This window comes from Penaeus monodon, chromosome 34 (assembly GCF_015228065.2).
Source record: "Penaeus monodon isolate SGIC_2016 chromosome 34, NSTDA_Pmon_1, whole genome shotgun sequence".
Taxonomy (NCBI): Eukaryota; Metazoa; Arthropoda; class Malacostraca; order Decapoda; family Penaeidae; genus Penaeus; species Penaeus monodon.
The window spans coordinates 34282811-34283221 of record NC_051419.1 but is presented as its reverse complement, the minus strand read 5'-3'; the positions used below and the strand labels follow the sequence as shown (position 1 = coordinate 34283221).

The 411-nt window shown below is 35.8% G+C and overlaps 1 protein-coding gene across 1 annotated transcript in view; it reads left to right on the top strand.

The window, feature by feature from the left end:
* The window catches only part of LOC119594898, a 5251-nt gene that overhangs the window by 4395 nt on the left and 445 nt on the right, over positions 1 to 411 (top strand). The gene's annotated exons all lie outside the window — the stretch shown is intronic.

Here is a 411-nt window from a genome sequence, read left to right as displayed (position 1 = left end):
TTCCCATCTGTTTATCTCCTTTCCCAGTTGCCAAATTACCCAGATGTAAATTATGTGGTTGGATATCTTCACCCTTTTCATTGCATTATTAATCATCTTCTGTACTAAGAGTGCAAATGTAATGCTGTCATGTTGCACAGCCATTAGCACGTCGGATAGATTTTTTTAGTCGTGTTAATTGCTTGTTGTACGCGAAAGAAAATTATGGCACATTTGTCAGCTATGGAATTTCAGCTGATATATAATGTCTTTATGAAAATATGTTTTATTGTTTTCTCACACTCATGTACTTGCTTAGCTATTCATAACTGTTTGTGAATATATTCATATTCATAAACAAAAAAATAAAATTCACAGACGTAGGCACACAACCACATAAATTCATACGCATGGACATCCCCCCCCCCCCCC